This window comes from Triticum dicoccoides, chromosome 4B, assembly GCF_002162155.2.
Source record: "Triticum dicoccoides isolate Atlit2015 ecotype Zavitan chromosome 4B, WEW_v2.0, whole genome shotgun sequence".
NCBI classification, from domain to species: Eukaryota; Viridiplantae; Streptophyta; class Magnoliopsida; order Poales; family Poaceae; genus Triticum; species Triticum dicoccoides.
The window spans coordinates 463438282-463456277 of record NC_041387.1 but is presented as its reverse complement, the minus strand read 5'-3'; positions in this window follow the sequence as shown (position 1 = coordinate 463456277).

The following is a 17996-nucleotide window of genomic DNA, read 5'->3' as shown; positions in this document are numbered from 1 at the left end:
GGATGGTCGGGGCGGCGGCGGACCGGCGATGGGGAGTGTTTTTGGGGCGGGCGAGGTGGCGCACCGCCGGCTGCGGGCGGCGGGGGCTGCTATTTGGCCGGTGGTGGCTGGCGGCTCAGGGGGGTGGAGGTTGAATATGAACTGTAGGCCCTTGATTTCGTATCCAATGGCTACAAAAGCGACTGATCAGAGATGAAAAAGTCAGTGGACTGACGTGTAGCCTTACCTTGCTAGTGTGTTCAGTTTCGATAGTAAAATTCAGTTTCGACAACAAAATTCAGTTTCGACAGTTAAGTTCAGTTTCGACAGTTAAATTCAGTTTTGACAATTAAGTTCAGAGATGTGTAGCTAATGTATTTTACATCTAGCACTTTGTGGTTATGTATTTTACGTCATCTATTGGAGATGTTATTAGAATTCCACTCAGGTTAACGTCGTCTCTCTTGTCCTGCTTCAGCCTCGGCGTCGTACAACTCACCGGAGCTGCTCCAACGACGAAACCCTCCATCACAGGGGAGCAGTACCTCGGCTCCATCTCCAGACGCCTAAGATCTTCTTCCCCTCCTCCGATAGCCAAGTCAGCCGGAGCATCCTCACCGGCCAACCCAATCACGCTGAGATCGACATGGCTTCGCCAAAGAGGTTGTACACTTGTTGCATATCTTTTTTACTCTACATGTTATATATATTGTCCACTAAGCACACGTAGTAACGGGAAATACGATTATTTTATCCTACTATATGACAAGCAGTGAGGTACCAGGCAACTTAGCTATCTGTGATGGACTCTCTTGAACGCCATCATTATTTATCTCAGCGCATTTGAGCTATGCATTTGTCGATGGCCCTGGGAGTTGAGCTAGTAGGACAGTGGCCTGGGTCCAAAGTAATAGAAGTAGCACAAAAACATTTTTTAGTGTAGGATTTTCCGTGCTCAAGCCTGCCTACTAGAATCGCCAGTGCTTGAAAGGAAAAGTGAATGAAAAACATAGGATTTGGAAAGTTTCCTATGGTACTATTATTCATGAATTTGGTTCAAAGGAATGGAGCAAAGGAAAACTGTAGGATTTGTTCCTTTAGTGTCTCCTTGAAAGAAAAAACGTTGGAATTTTAATTTTCACTTGTCCTCCTTTTCAAATTCCTATTCATGAAGCACAAGACGAAGAGATAGTAGCATAATAGCATTATAACCGTACATTTTCTTGTGGTTTGACTTAATCTCTCCATGCTTCTTTGCATCCTGTGATCTTCCAATTGTTGTGAATCAAACACCCAGATTGGCAGAAATCATGTGCTTTTAAATTCTCTGTTTTGCACATGCATTCCTATCCTATTCCTGTCTATTTCCTATCCCTCCATTGTTGGAATCCTCCAATTCAAACGAGCCCTTACAAAATTACTTCTCTTACAGATAGTTGTCAAAGAAAACCTTGCGTGGTTTGTCCCACTCCTGCTGCCCCGTCGTCCACCCCAGCTCAGCTGCTCCAACGACAAAAGGGTCCAACACAGCAGGGATCCGGCCTCTAGACTGTCTTTCACCGTCTCAGATCTTCTTCCCCGCCGCCGGCAGCCATGAAAACCGCATTACCATCATCAACCGAGCAGATGACCTCGAGGACTACACGGGTCCGCAAGAGAGGTCGCACTGCTCGTATCTGCTTACGTTATGCATCACTCAATATTACATGCTACTTTATCGTCCTGTTCACCGATTAGACTTTGAGTCACCTCCAAACTAATGGTCAAACTTGAGTTTTTAAATGGTTGTGGGGTACATATCGAGGCCACAATCAATAGTATCTATCTACTATCTGGTTAATCTCCGGTGTCTACTATGAGTTTCATGTTGGGTGGGAAACAAACAGTAAAGAAGCCATTATCTGTATTTTTTAACTGAAGCCATTATGTGCCTGCTATTATTGGTTTTGGGTCTATCCACAGGTTGCTACCATCACTCTGGATTTCTGCATGCACTCCTTACATAATCTCACTATGTTTTATTCCTATGCATGACAGTTATTGTAAACAATGGAACTGAACATGTAGAGCAAAAGAGACGAGCCTTGCATGTCAATAAAATTTCATGCAGACATCGCTCCATGGTAGGCGCAAAGGCAGCCCCCCTCCAGGCATTTTGGATTGTAACCGAGAGGAAGATATCTGTTCTGAGGGGGATTCAGAAGGAGAAGACAACTCCTATTTACCCCCTGAGGTCTTCGCTCTAACTTGGCATGTTGCTGTTGGTTATATCATGCATATGGTGCCTTGCATTGCTTAATTTATACATCAAATATGTCATCTGCTTAGTTTAGACATCCGTTGTGTGAATGCCATTTGTTTAGTTTATTCATCGTTTATGTGAATTATGCAACGACATCTTGTTTAGCCGGGCATCATATATGTGAATTTTGCAATGCCATCCTGCTTAGCCATTCATCTTATATGTAAATTATATCAGGCCATGCTTTTTTTGTTACATATTACATTTGTCAACAATGTTAGTACATTCAACTTCTCTTCGTGTGCATCAGCCATTTGACACGGTGATGGCAAATTCTGGAGTGAAAACAAGGTCTTCAGAGTAGACTATGCTATCTGACAAAGCGCATATCTTGCTAGTTACGGATAGCTCCTTAGAGGAGGATTCAGAGACAGATGACCAGTCCTATTCCCCCCCCCGAGGTGTATGCTCTAACTTGGCAGGGTTATGTTGATGATATCGTGTGTATGGTGTCTCGCATTGCTATGTCATTTGATTAGTTTAGACATGTGTTGTGTGAATGCCACCTGTTCAGTGTCTAATTACCATATATGTGAATTATGCATTGCCATCTTGTTGCAAGCCATTATATATGTGAATTATGCAATGCTATCTTGTTGCAAAGGCATTATATATGTGAATTATGCAATGCCATGCTGTTTAGCCAATCATCATGTATGTGAATTATATCATGCTATCATTTTTTTGTATTACGTGTTCCATTAGTTGACAATGTTTGTATATTCAACTACTCTTCCTGTGCATCAGCCATTTGAAGCGGTGATGGAAGTATCTGGAGTGAAAACAAGGTATTCTGAGCAGACAATGCTACCTGCTGAAGCAGACATCTTGCTGGTTACAGAGAGCTCCTCGGAGGAGGATTCATAGAATGATGACCAGTCCTATTTCCCTCTGAGGTCTATGCTCAAACTTGGCAGGGTTATATTACCCATGTCATGCATGTTGTCTTGCATTGCTTAGTTTTTACATCATATATGGATTGCCATGTGCTCACTTGCTTAATATATAAATCAGATATTTGAATTATCTCATTCACTCATGTTTACATAGTACATACACATCATCTATCTGAATTATGGCATGGCAACCCATTTAATAAAGACATCATATAGTTATATCGTCTCATCTTGTTTAGTGTTTACAGTCATCATATTTTGAATTATGGCATTCTATCCGTGAATGTATGTGAATTATGGCATACCAACCTATTTAATAAACACATTATATAGTTATATCATGTCATCCTGTTTACATAGTCATCATATTTTGAACTATGTCTTTCCATATTTTTTAGTTAGCCATCATAATGTGAAATTGTGTCATGCTATCCTGTTTAGTTAGCCATCATATATGTGAAATTGTGTCATGCTATCCTATTTGGTTAGACAACATAAATGTGAATTATTGCATGCCCTCTTTTATTCCCCACTATCCATTGCACCTGTCTATCATACAATGTCTATACTTTTAATTACTTTTCTTGTTTACCAGCCATTTGAATTGGAGAGGGTGATGGCAGTATCTAAGGGAGTAACAACAGAGTCTTCAGAAAAGATAGTGCTACCAGTTGATGCAGATCGAACCACGATTGTACTTGCCCAAGGACCAGATCCACCACACATAACCCAGACTCTCGCAGATTATACCCCTACCCAGTTGGACAGAGAACCAGCTACACCCCTTCTAACCCCAACCCCATCAGATAGTAACCCAGTTCCAGTTGTCACAACACCGTCTCCATCACAGAGCACCCAAACACGAGCAGTTAGTAAGGGAACTACAGTGCCCAAAGCACAAGGACCACCACTCTGAATCCCAACTCAACGCTTAAAGGAGAAGAAGATTTGTTCTCAAGTCAGGTTCTGTAGCTATGGTTCATACTCCTTTGCTCTTGCATTATTGTATTTACTCATACCAACTATTTTCAAATTTGAAGGATGGAATTGAAACTCCAACGGTGCAATAGGTATGTTTTAAACCTGTTTCTTTAACTGGTTTGCTGTTGTAACCTGCTCTATGTTGATTTCAGTTTCAATTGAATAAATAGTTATGTTCTCATGTCATGCACATTACAAGTGTTGTTATTGCTCTATAGTTTCCCACACTTATATTTTGTCTATTCTGCTTTGTCTTCAACAAATATTATTTGACCTGTGTCTCTATCTTGATTTGGCAACAAAAACTAGAATGATATAGACCATAAAGTGACCATGGTACATAGATATATGTTTGTTTCATGTTGTTATCCTGCCCACTTTACTACTGAACTCATTTACCAAAATGAGTTTCATATACAACATGGTAAACCTGTGATGTGTCTGCTTGTTTCTCTTTTAGAATGCAGACAAAATATTGGAGAACAGTACCGCGTTATGCAATGGTAAAGGAAGTAATGCAGATAAGGTTCAAGATAGTGATACATCCCTGTTGGTCTCCAAGAAAGCTGATAAAATCTATCTTGACGATAGTGAGAACCCAAAAGTCCGGTCTTGATGTAGTGTTCGAGTTACTGGCCACTATTGCTGGCACAAGCTCTTCGAACTCGCTGTCTGAATCAGTTCGTCTTCTTGAGTCTCAACTTCAAGTTGAAAGACATCGATCAGATGTGCTGTGACAGAAAGCTGAAGGACTGAGGAAGTCCCTGCAGAATTCAGATGCATACTTCCTGGTGCAACAGCAAGCGTTGGAGGATTTAAGCGCCAAACAAGAGAAAGTTAATAAGCTTGCTAAGCATCTTGCCAGCATTATGGGTACCTAGGATATTGTTTCTTGAGATCTTCTGAAGTGATTTCAGTTCTGGATTTGTTTTGCTGCAGCGTTTATTTGCGCTGGTTGCCAACTTTGACAACTAGTGTATATGATATGCTGCTTTGTTCCCTATATTTGCACTGGTGGCAAACTTTGATGCCCAGTGGATGTAATATGTGTAATAGTCATGATAGCCTAGCATTAGTTACTTGCTTATTTATTTCCTTGTTGTCTTGTTTATTTGTTTACTTGTAGTCAGCGCAGTTCTTTTTCCGCGGTTTGCTAGTGGCCGCAATAACCTATTTTTTAAAACTAGGCCACAATAACCATGGGCTACATATTTACTGTAGTGACACTGTGCCTCCTACCGGCCGTAGAAACAATGGGCCTTCTACGGGCCATAGAAACAATGGGCCCTCTATGGGCCATAGAAACAATGTGCCATCTACGAGCCGTATCATCAATGGGCCTTATATGGGCCGTATGATTGATTGACCAAACATGGGCCAATAGCAGACCGCATTATGTCCGTAAATGGGCTAGAGTCGGAATCATCCGTTCATGGGCCGACCATAACAGACCATCGTTAATAGGCCGTATTTGATGACGCTATGAAAATAGCACAACGTATTAACGGGCCACAAACGGGCCGACTGTAACAACGGGCTGAATTTGGCCCACAAGCAGAAAATCACAGTAACGGGCCGTAAGTAACCGAATGCTGGAAATGAGCCCAAGAATAAATGGCCCCTGAGAAGGCCGAAATATAACATGGGCTAGAAACAGCCCAATGGAATAATGGGTCGTTAATGGGTATAAAGTGATACACCGTTTATTACGGGCCAGTTTCACCACGGGCCGTTAATGGGCCAAGAGTTACACACGACCTCATATGGGCCGAAAGACGTCATGGGCCATACATGGGCCGGAAGTTAAAATGGGCTGGAATCATATTGGACGGCCCATATGACACTACTGGGCGTAATTCGGATAGGTCGTAATGGACCCTAGGTTAGCGGGCTGTAAATGGCCTATATGCAAACAGGCCGTTAACAGGCTTTCAGTTGGCCGGCCCGCCACCTTTTGACCAAGTTAAACGGGCCGGCCTTTTCAAAGGAATGGGCCTCTGTTGGGCCATGCCACGTGTCGACGTATCATAGGCGCCTTCTGTCCAATGAGTGGATGACATCTGTCCCAATGTTGAGCCGACACGTGTTTCCTCCAGCCAATGATGATTTTACACGTGGAAAATTGCCATTGGTCGGGGCTGTTAACGGGTTATCGGATCCAAAACCGGACCCGATAGCTTAACGGCATTCCGTTACGACGGATTCCACGTGTCGGTCACCCTTGACGAAAGCACTTCTGTGACACGCAATTTATCGTCATGGAAGTGGACACTTCCGTGATGATAATTTTGGTAATGTCATGGAACACTTCTACGACAACACATGTATGACTATCTTGATTCTATCATAAAATCATCATGGATGTACATGCATGACAAAAAACGCGACCTACTGTGACAAACACGTATCATCACAGAAGTGTATTTTTTTGTAGTGGTAGCTATGTTTATCTCTTGTCATTACGGGACAAGATGCATTAAATGCGCCCCTAAGGTGTCCCTGTACTTTATCGCCGCCTCGCCCTGCTTTGACGCGTGTCCAGTCCAGCGAGGCGGGCAACGCCATTTAGGCTGGCAGGCTGCTAAGGTGGCGCGGTGGCAGCGTCTTCACGAAGATCTGTATAACACAATGCTGGTGCTTGCTGAGTTGGCCTCAGGACTGCACGTCAACACGCAGGTGCCCGCTTGGCTAGCTGGGCTGGCAGCTGCATGGGAACGGCGGTGGGATCTTGGTGCATGCGGGCCTGGCCGCGGCCCCGCTGCTGTCTTCGGCAAGGGTCTTGCCGAGGGTCCCGACAAGGGTCTTGCCGTGGCACCGCAGTCGTCCCGTCAAGGATGTTGCCGGCGGTCTCGTCTTATGGTCCTCATCTGATCTTCTGTGTTAATGATCTTCACAAAGATCTGCATGCTACCATGGAGGTGCCTCCCTTGCCTTGGTTCCGATGTGGTTGATGATGTTCGAAACCTCGGGCTAAAGGGTGGCACACTCCGCTGGTGTTGGGAAGTTGCCCCGGCAAGGTCCTTACCGGGGCCGCGGAGGCCGCCCCGGGAAGGGTCTTGCCGGGGGAGTCCACCTCGCCCTCCTGCTCTTCGTGTATCTGTCCTGGCGATGCTTTGATCGTCTTGTGGCTTCGGCTTACCTCCCTTGCCTTGCTAAGTGTGTCCGCAGGCGCGCCTCTGACTGCCCGTGCATAGGTAAAGGGGTGCAAAAGTAGAGCCCCTACTTCTGCACACCGACAGGAGCTCCCGGGCTTGGGCCACACATAAGCGCGACGAGTTGTTGGGCTAGGCCCAGAACGGTGCGCGGGTAGGCGGGGCCGATTTTTACCGCGGTAATTCCTTCATCTACTACGCTTCCCCATGACTCATGTTGAATGCACAACATGGAAGGCCGTGCGTGACATGGGAGGCATGCGTGGGGTGCCTGCTATACGCATGCATCACGTCGCAGTAAATGGTAAGGAGGCGGCTCGCGCCATCCCCAAAAAAGGAATAACCGCGGGGGCGCTGCGCATTTACCCTCTGCATGTTCTCCAATCTCGGCACCGCTGCCTCCCACCTTCTTCCTCCTCGCGCTCTCGCTTCTGCTCGTCGCTGCTGCGCCTCCATTACTCTCAATCCTCTGCCTCCGCCTAGCCGCCATGGCGCCCAAGACTGTCAAGGGAAAGGGCAAAGGGGTGGCCAAGGATGTCGTGGAGAAGGAGGCACCGGAGAATGAGGCGGCGGCGCGGCAGGCGCAATTTGCCTACTTCTCCTCATCGTCGGTCGACATATTCCACCTCAAGGATGTCTTCAGGCCTCTGTGGGCGTAGGAGACGACGGGGTACCAGGCCACGCGCTTCATCCCCGCCGACTGCGGCGAGGCCGGCCCAAATCGGTACCCTTTCTTCGTCGATTTCTTCTCCTGCGGGCTCTGCCACCCTTTTTCCTATTTCTTCAAAAACGTCATGCGCACTTTTGGCTTCCGTCTTCTGGACCTTACACCGAACGTCGTGGCGTACATGGCGTTCTTCGCCCATCTCTATGAGGGCTTCGTTGGGGTGCTTCCCAGCACGGCGCTCTTCCGCCACTACTTCTTCCCTCGTCTTCATCCATGGGGCGCCCTCTCCGGAAGCATCTCCTGGATCCCAAGGGTCCAAGGGAGAGGCATGTATCCGGAGGGTGCCCACAAGGAGAGGTGGGAGGAGTGGCGGGGTCGGTGGTGCTGGATCGAGGAGAAGAATCCGTCAGAGTTCTGCCGGGTTCCCCGGAGCCCGCCGCTTCGCGACGACAACTGGAGCGACGTCGATGCCAACGATGTGAAGCTCTCGATCGCCGTCGCCAGGATCCACCACCTCACCACGGCTGGGCCCACCCTTGAGATGATCGGGGCGGACTTCATCCGTCACCGAATCGCTCCGCTGCACAACAAGGGGAGGCCGGCCTGGGACTTCAGGAACGCCGCCGACATCATGAGGCTCCGCTCCGGCCTGAAGCACAACTTCACAATGATGGGACATGCCCATCAATACCAGAGGCTCTTCCAGCTCGATGTGTTTACCGACGACAGGGTGGATAGGACCGGCAGGGCCGCGAAGGCCAGCAAGGTCATCAAGGGCCCCTATTTGGGTTGCCGCCGGGCGTGTTCCCGCTGAGCAACAACACGTGCCAGGCTGCCATCCTCAAGATGATCCAGGTCTTAAACGCACATGGCCTCGACCCGTCCTGGGTCAAGCCCCTGGCATGCGAGGTGCAGGAGTTCTTCGACAACTTGTCAGAGGGCTTCGAGCGTGACGAGCCGCTGCTCATCACGGAGACCACCCATACGGAGATCAACTACATCGCCGTCAGGGTGGCGGAGGCGCAGCTCGCCATGGAGGCCGGCAGCGCTGGCGACATGGAGGACAAAGACGACGTGGCCGCGGAGGAGATGGAGCTCGCCCAGTTGGCAAAGGCTGCCAGGAAGGCCAGCGGCGCCAACACCGGGGCTCTTCTCGTCGAGGACGTGGGCGAGGAGGCGACCGAGGGAGAGGCCGAGTCCGTCGATCCTCCGACCACGGGAAGAGGGCGTGTTCTGCGGTGGGCCAGCTCTGGCGAGCCGGTCCGACCTAGGAGGACTGAGCCGCAGCATGGGGCCCAGGGGGAGCCCATGCGCCAGATGAGGGCCACGATGGCGAAGAAGGCGGCGAAGACCACGGTGACGAAGAAGAAAGCGACTGCTTCTTCTTCGTCCAAGCATCGCCGGTCTCCATCCCCCTCTCCTCCTCCCACAGACGTCAACATGGGGGTCGTCTTTAATCTTGGGTCCCTCAGCCCAAAGAGGAAGCGGAAGGCAACGGAAGAGGAGGCGGAGGAGGAGTAAGTGTCTGCCCTTCCCCACCTCCATTCTTTGTGCTGCCTTTCTTGACTTATTTTTATCTTTGCAGGGACAGGGAGACGCTGGCCCAGAGGGTGGTGAAGAGGGCCAGGGCGTCAGCAGGCGACCAGCCCCCGGTGGGCGCTTCGTACATGCCGGTGGTGGAGGTCAGCTCAGACAGTAGCCCCCGGTTTAGCCCCCAGCATGAGTTCACCATCTGCTCCTTGTCAACGCGTGCCGGGGTATGACTTCTTGGCGCTAACCTTGCCATGGATGCAGGAGGAGGACGGCAATAGGAGGAGTCACTGAGGGCCACCCCCAACATGCCGTCCCCATCAACCACACCGCCCCAAGGGGCGTCCCCGGCAAGGGCACCAAGCGCAGAGGTGGACGTGGGCGCTGGTGGCTCCGTCCCGACAATAGACGTCGGTGCGGAGGGGGCCACTTCTTCTCAGCCCGGCACGGGTAGGCCCCTGCTTTCCCTTCTTTCTTCTTTGAATCTTGATCTTGGCCCTGCCTCATTCTCCCTTCCTGCATCCAGATCCCCCCTCGGCGGACCAGCAGGACGTCGACACCGTCATTCCAGAGGTCACTCAGGACGCCGTGGCCGAGGCCGACAAGGTCGCCACCGAGGAGCCGCCGAGACCGCCGCCGAGGACACCGCCAAGGGGCCTGCCGGAGACCGCCGCCGAGGAGGCCGCCGCCGAGGGGGTCGGCAAGGGCACCACCGAGGGGGCCGGCGAGGGGCCTGCCGGGGAACTCGGCAAGGCCGCTGCCGAGGAGGAGGGAGTCGATGATCAACCGTCCTCCTCCGCTACCTCTGGTTTGAGCAGGTACCTGAAGGTGGGAGACGACCTATTCGTCCACCTTCCAGGGACAACGGGCACCAGGGCGACGACCGAGGGGGAGGTGTTTGATGACGAGGTGCTCGCCGCCGCCGGGCTCAAGGTTGTTGATGAACCGAGCGCCGGTGGCGGTGGCACCCAAGAGGAGCAGCTTCTTCGGGCTATGGGCGCCAGCTTCTGGAAGCTGCAGGCGCTCCATCGCGCCCGTCTGGACAAGGAGAAGTCCAAGGAGGCGTCAACGGGCAAGGTGGAGGCGAACCTCGAGGAACGCGTTGCTGAGGCGCAGGCCTCCGCCAGGCCCACAATGAGCTGAAGGCTGCTCAAGGCCAGCTGGCAGAGCGCTAGCAGGAGCTCCTCTTGAAGAAGGCTGACATCAAGAAGGCCCACGAGGCGGCGAGGAAAGAGGCCGCCCAAGCCGAGGCTGCCCGGTCCCAGCGCCAAGCCGAGCTAGACTCCCAGGAGGAGGATCTCGTCGCTCGTGAGGTGGCGCTCGCCACCACACTCCGCGGCAAGGACGAGGAGGTCGTGGGGCTCGTCGCGCAGCGGACCCAGGAGCTAGAGTGGAAGCACAAAGAAGCACATGATGCTCAAGCTCTGGCCCACGGCGACAAGGTGAAGGAGCTGGATGGCCTGAAGAATAGGGCCGAGCAACTGGCAAAGGAGAAAGAATCGGCCAACTGCGCCTTGACGGAGGCGCAGGGCGCAGTCTTCGACAAGGCCAAGCAGCTCACTCGCGCTAACGACTCCATCTAGGACCTGAAGCTAAAGCTGGAGGGTCTTGAGGAGATGCTTTCAGAGGCCAAGGCCCGGGAGGGGACCCTGACCAAGAGCCTAGAGACGGAGAGGCAGCTGCGGAAGAACGACTCTGCCAACCACGAGGATTTTGTGAAGGGCAAAAACCTCTGGATCAGCCGCCTCGCCGACGTCGCCAACAGGATCACCGAGAAGCTGGCTGATATGGGGATGTCAGATGTGAGGTACACCCCAGAGCCGAACGTGAGCCCCAACGCCAGGCTAACCCTGTTCTTCGAGGGCATTCTTAGAGCCTTGGAGCAGTTTCGCTCTAACAGAGTGAGCTCTCTGGCTAATGAGGCCCGACAGCTTTGCCAGGGTGCCCTGACCAAGGTCCTCAGCAAGTTGGCGTACTGGTACCCCAACCTCGACTTTGACGCCGCGCTGGAGAGCTTGCCGGAGGACGTGGACCTCACGTCGCTCAAGGAGCGTATCAAGACCGTCATCAGCCGCATCGACGAGATCGAGAGGATCGAAGGCCAGCGCCGGGACTAGGCACCCCATTTCTTATTGCCGCTGTAGGTTCACGACCAAGACGTTCATATCTTTAGTTAGAACCGCAGCAACGATTTGATGTAATATAACCCTGCAGTACTTTTGAAACGATGCATGTTATTTGCAATTTGATCTTTCTCTGTACGTTCACCCTACGTTAATTGGGTAGGCTTGCCGACGCGTAAACCCATGCCACAGTGCCTTGAGGACAGATCCCCAATAGCCTACCGGGTGTGCGTGCTGCCAGGCGAACTACCTTGACGTTCTCAGCGCGGCCGCTCGAGCTATCGAGCGGACTCGAGACAGAACGAGAGCATTGCCAACAGCGGAAGGCTGTCCCCTGCCGTTCTCGGCGCAGCCGCTCGAACTATTGAGTGGACTCGAAACAGAGTGAAGGTGTTGCCAATAGTGGAAGGGCCCCATTGTGTGCAGGTTTTGTATATAGAGGGAAAGATCTCCAGGGAGAATAACCTTATACAGAAAGAATTGTTCAAAGTTTTTGTGTGACTTAGCTTTTCTGTTGCTGCGCGAGCGCTCACTATACTCGCAAGTGATGCCGCCCATTCGATCGCCTTCTTCCTTGGGAGCCATGGCGATGATGGGCTGCTGGACTAGCTGCTAGACCGGATTCTCACGACTGCGTGCCCTACCTGGCGCGCCAAAGATGTCGGTGAGAACGACACCTATGGGATCAACGGATCCCTACTGTGGTCGGCGGGCGCAGGGTTGTGAGAAGAACATGTCTAAGAGCCAGCACAAAGGTCATTTACCCAGGTTCGGGCCGCGGGGATGCGTAATACCCTAGTCCTGCTTTGGTGTGTATATCAATGTTCTTGAACTAGCTATCGAGCGTGACTTGGTGAAAGAGCCCGAATTCCCCTCCAGTACACCTCGGGCATCCTTTTATAGTCGAAGGAGGCGCCACAGTGGCACATAGGAGGTGTAAAGGGTACATTAGCTATGTTTATCTCTTGTCAGTACGGGACAAGACGCATTAAATGCGCCCCTCAAGTGTCCTCCTGCTTTATCGCCACCTCGCCATGATTTGATGCGCGTCCATGCCAGCGAGGCAGGCAGCGCCATGTAGGCTGGCAGGCTGCTGAGGTGGTGCGGTGGCAGCGTCTTCATGAAGATCTGTATGCCACCACACAAGTGCTTGATGAGTTGGCCTCGGGACCGCACGTCGCGACGCAGGTGCCCGCCTGGCTGGCTGGGCTGGCAGCTGCATGGGAACAGCGGTGGGGTCTTGGTGCATGCGGGCCTGGCCGCGGCCCCGCTGCTGTCTTCGGCAAGGGTCTTGCCGGGGGTCCCGACAAGGGTCTTGCCGTGGCACCGCGGTCGTCCCCGGCAAGGATGTTGCCGGAGGTCTCGTCTTATGGTCCTCATTTGATCTTGTGTGTTAATGATCTTCACAAAGATCTGCATGCTACCATGGAGGTGCCTCCCGAGCCTTGGTTCCGATGTGGTTGATGATGTTCGAAACCTCGAGCTCAAGGGTGGCACACTTCGCTGGTGTTGGGCAAGTTGCCCCGGAAAGGTCCTTGCCGGGGCCGCGGAGGCCGCCTCGGCAAGGGTCTTGCCGGGGGAGTCCACCTCGCCGTCCTGCTCTTTGTGTCTCTGTCCTGGCGTTGCTTTGATCGTCTTGTGGCTTCGGCTTCCCACCCTTGCCTTGCTAAGTGTGGCCGTAGGTGCGGCTCTGAGTGCCCATGCATAGGTAAAGGGGTGCAAAAGTAGAGCCCCTACTTCTGCACACCGACATATTGGGTCTAGGTAGAGTTGCTATCTCTAAGGATCAACACATGGACAAAGTGATGCTTGTTGAATCCCTTGGATACAACTTAATGTCTGTCTCAATGCTTTGTGATCTGAACATGATTTTTGGAAAGTGTCATTGTCTTATGCTAATGGAAACTGACAAATATTTAGTCTTCGAAGGCTATCGAAGAGGTGATCTGTATATGGTACATTTCTCCACAGGACCACAACTTGCCATGTGTCTTCTAGCAAAATCTTTAGAGTGCTGGCTCTGGCATCAAAGGCTAGGACATGCGGGCATGAGCAACTTACACACTCTCATGAAGAAGAAGAACATCATTGGCATCGAGGGTGTCAAGTTCAAGAAAGATCACCTGTGTGGTGCTTGTGAAGTTGGGAAGATGACTAGAGCCAAGCATCCCTCAAAGACAATCATGACTACATCACGTCCCTCCTAGTTGCTTCACATGGACTTACTTGGCCCTACTCACTACTCTACCCTTACTACTACTGCACATCTCTATGGCTTCGTTATATTTGATGATTATTCAAGACACACTTGGGTGCACATAATTCTTTATAAGACTAAAGTGCAGGATGTCTTCAGACGCTTCGCAAATCGTGCCATGACCAATTATGGCATCAAGATCAAGCACATACGAAGTGACAATGGAACTGATTTGAAGAACACCGGCCTCGACATTTATCTTGATACATTGGGCATCACACATGAGTTCTCCACTCCATATACACCTCAGCAGAATGGCATCATGGAGCGCAAGAACAGAACCCTCATTGAGATGGCACACACGATGCTCGATGAATACAAAACTCCAAGAAAATTTTGGCCTAAAGCCATTGATACTGCATGCCACATCATCAACAGAGTTTATCTTCACAATTTCTTCAAAAAGACATCCTACGAACTTGAGACTGGTAAGAAGCCAAATGTCAGTTATTTCAAAGTCTTTGGTGCTACGTGCTGGATCAGGGATCCGCATCACACTTCTAAATTTGCACCGAAAGCACATGAAGGTTTTATGCTTGGTTACAGAAAGGATTCGCACACCTACAGAGTCTTCAATCTCTTTCACTATAAAGTGGTTGAAACTGTTGATGTGCGGTTCGATGAGACTAACGGCTCGCAAAGAGAGCACTTGCCAAATGTGTTAGATGAAGCTACACCCAAGTGAAGCTATCAGGATAATGGGTACAGGAGAAATCATACCCACCGAGGAATAGGCTGAAGATGAGATCATCATTTTTGCACCTAATCAACATGAAGATAATGCTCAGCCTGAAGCCAATGCTGAAGATGAAGACAACATGCAGCCTGATCAAAATCTTCGTCCAGTTCATCCCTGTCACATCCCTGGTCCTGTTATTCACTAGGCTAGACCCTCATGTGAGCATCATGTTTTAATTCAAATGAAATTTGAATTGAGGAATTTTCAAAAGCCTCAGGAAACCTTTAAAAATAACCAACATTTAAATCTCATCAAATGAGTCCAAGAAAATGTTCCTATCATTCTGTGAAAATATTGGCATGAGGTAAAATTCAAACCAATATTTTTGGAGTCACAGAAATAATTTATTTTTGGGCCTTTGACTTAAACCAATGACATATTTGAGTTGAATTTATTTCTATTATATAAGAAATAAATTTCAAATATTTTTGTAAGTTGCCTGTGACCTTGGACTAGTTCCTGAGCTCACATATAACTTACAGAAAGTTTTAGAAAAATGATTTGATATTTTAAATCAAAACAAAACCAATTCCAGAAAATAGAAAAGGGAATTAAAAAAGAGAGGAAGAGAGACTTACTGGCTTACCTGGCGCTCACTTGGCGGCCCAAGTGGCCGCCCAGCCCACCAGGCCTCCTCCTGTTGTCTTCCTCTCCTCGCCCCAAAGCAGCTCGGTGGCGAGCGCCGACGCTGCCCCGGCCACCTCCTGCTTCCCCGGCCACCTCCTGCTTCCCCGGCCCCTCCTAGACGACGCCACGGAGCGTCACGCAGCCCCTGGCTCTCTCTCACTCTCCCCCGACCCTTTCCCCCTTCTCTGCTCTTTTCCCCTCTCGCGCCCGAACGCCTCCGTCGCCGCCGCACACCGCCACCGCGCTCACCGGCTGTCCCTCGAGCAACCGTCGTGCTCGTCGGCTCCGCCTTGTCGTCCGCGTCATCCCAGATGAGCCACGCATCCTCAGGCGCCCTGCAACGTCGCCGCCATCGTCGTCTTCTACCTTCGGCCGCCCGGATCTCCGGCGACCCTGTGCTGCCTCCAACGCTCCCCCGGCCTCGTCTCTGCCTCGAATGGATCTGCTGTGAGCCCCTGCTGCTTCTCCTGTGCTCGCCCCCTCCGTTCTTGCCCCCTAGCCCCATCTCCCACCGCGGCCGAGAGCTTCTCGCCGCCGGCCATGGCGTGGCCGTGGCCACAGCCACCGCAGCTCGTTCCCGAGCCCACCATCGTGCTCACCACAGTCCCAGGAACACATAGCACCCACCAACGCCTCCCCTGGCGCCCTGCATCGCCTAACCCGCCGTTGGCCGAACTCCGGCCGCCGCCGCGAGCTCGTTTCCGGTGAGCTCGGTCCACCCCGGCTGCTGCCACTAGTCGTGTTAGATGCGCGCGAGCCTGGGCATCTCGTAGAGCCCCTCCGCCGCTCTTTTGGTCATCGGAGGGCGAATCCCGACGCTCTCCGCCGTCCCTGGCCTTGCCGGCGACGAGCCCCGGGTCAACTCCGGCGAGTTTGACCCGGGTTTGACCCAGTTTGACTCCCCCTGACTCAATGACAGGTGGGGCCCAGCCCTGTTAGTTAATTAGGATTAGTACTAATTGAATAAGTTAGTCTAATTAGCCACTAACATGCGGGACCCACTGTCAGGTTTGACCTGGACCCGCCTAGTTGACCTGCTGACATCAGCATGACCTAGTGCTGACGCAATAAATCATTTTCTGGTTTTAAAATAATCCAGGAAATTCCAGAAATTGTTGCAAACTTCTAAAAATCATATAAATTCAACCGTAGCTCAGAATGAAATAATTTATATATGAAAAATGATCAGAAAAATATGAAGAATCTGTTTATGCCATGATCATGCATGTTTGAACAAGTTAACCTCACTGAATAGGATGAATCATGATTAGGGTAATTTGTGAAAGAACATTTGGAGTTGGAGTTTAACCTTGTTTGAATTCCACTTCAATTAATTTGGCTTACAGCTGCATTAGCTCAAAACACCAGCATATTGCCATGTCATTATCATGCATCATATTGTTGCATCGCATTGATTGTGTTCTTTCTTGTTTGCCGGTAATTGTCCCCTCTCAGTAGACGACGTTCCGACGATTGTTCGATGACACTGATGAAGAACTATATTATCTTCAGAAGTGCCAGGCAAGAAAAACCCCCTTGTTCATTCTGATACAATCCTACTCTCTCGCCCTGCTCTCTTTTACTGCATTAGGACAACAACGAGTCATTTGTTACTTGCTGCGGTAGCTGAACCCCTTTATCCTCTGCATGACCTGTCATTGCCACAGTAAATAGATGAAACCCACTAGTATGAGTAGGAGTTGTTTGAGCCATGTTGTGCCTACTCATTCATGTTTGTTTGTCATGCCTACTATTGCTTAGAGTTGAGTCAGGTCTGATTCATCGGGGATGAATCAGAGGTGTGTGAACATGTCCTACTGTGTCGGAGCTAACTGGTGAACACGATTTGGTAAAGGTATCGGTGAGAGGCCATGTAGGAGTACATTGTGGGTTGTCTCATCGAAGCCGTCCTTAGGAACTGAGTTCTGTGTTTGTGATCCATGATTCAGCTACTACCATGCATTGGGCCCTGAAATATGACCCCACTCGACTTCTTATTCACCCTAGTCCTCTGTCCAGGAGTTGCAAGTAGTTTCTGGTGTTTGTAGCTTACTGGAGGCCGTGGACAGCGCTGACCCGCGGGGTGGGCTGTGATGCGGTAGGCACGTGGCCGGGTGTACCGGATACCCGTTAGGTATCTCGGGAACCCTGCACACATCGTTTGGGGCTGTGAGCGAAACTCCGGCCGGATCTCCTCATGGATGGAACCCGAATAGGCGATAAACCCGGACTAGAGACTTGAGTGTTTAGGTAGGTCGTGGTCTACACCCACGTCGGCTTTCGCTTGAAGTCTGCCGAGCACATGTCGTGTGCAGACGCTAAGTGGTGGAAACATGTATGAAGAAGTACACCCCTTCAGGGTTAACATCATCTATTCGAATAGCCGTGTCCGCGGTAAAGGACTTTTGGGTTGCTTATATCAGTTCATAGACAAGTGAAAGTGGATACCCTAAAAATACGCAAGATAAGCGTGAGTGCTATGGATGGCGTTCTCGTAGGGAGACGGGAGCGGTGCCATAGTGGCGTATTGGTTGGTGAATATGTGGACTCGTGTGCGCCACCTCAAAAGAGTTGCTTGCATTCGTAGTTCAGGATAGCCACCGAGTCAAAGCTGGCTTGCTGCAGTTAAACCCCCACCATCCCTTTGTTGATAATGATGCATATGTAGTTAGTTCTGATGTAAGTCTTGCTGGGTACATTTGTACTCACGTTTGCCTATTTTATGTTTTTGCAGAGAGACTTC